This window comes from Trifolium pratense, unplaced genomic scaffold, assembly GCF_020283565.1.
Source record: "Trifolium pratense cultivar HEN17-A07 unplaced genomic scaffold, ARS_RC_1.1 scaffold_65, whole genome shotgun sequence".
Lineage (NCBI taxonomy): Eukaryota > Viridiplantae > Streptophyta > Magnoliopsida > Fabales > Fabaceae > Trifolium > Trifolium pratense.
In genome coordinates, this window is record NW_025721049.1 from 52,501 (window position 1) to 53,087 (window position 587).

The following is a 587-nucleotide window of genomic DNA, read 5'->3' on the forward strand; positions in this document are numbered from 1 at the left end:
CGTCTCGTTTTGCTATAAGCAAGGGCGTGGCAAGGCACGCGGGGGGCCAAAAAATCAAAGTGCTCCGAAATGCACACGGGGGTGTCAAGCAACCTCCATGTACCGTGGCATGACCGTGGCCAAGTAATAAAGATCAAATTCCATGCCTAGGCCAAGTTGGACCAAGGCCCCGTCTCGTTTTGCTATAAGCAAGGGCGTGGCAAGGCACGCGGGGGGCCAAAAAATCAAAGTGCTCCGAAAATGCACACGGGGGTGTCAAGCAACCTCCATGTACCGTGGCATGACCGTGGCCAAGTAATAAAGATCAAATTCCATGCCTAGGCCAAGTTGGACCAAGGCCCCGTCTCGTTTTGCTATAAGCAAGGGCGTGGCAAGGCACGCGGGGGGCCAAAAAATCAAAGTGCTCCGAAAATGCACACGGGGGTGTCAAGCAACCTCCATGTACCGTGGCATGACCGTGGCCAAGTAATAAAGATCAAATTCCATGCCTATGCCAAGTTGGACCAAGGCCCCGTCTCGTTTTGCTATAAGCAAGGGCGTGGCAAGGCACGCGGGGGGCCAAAAAATCAAAGTGCTCCGAAATGCAC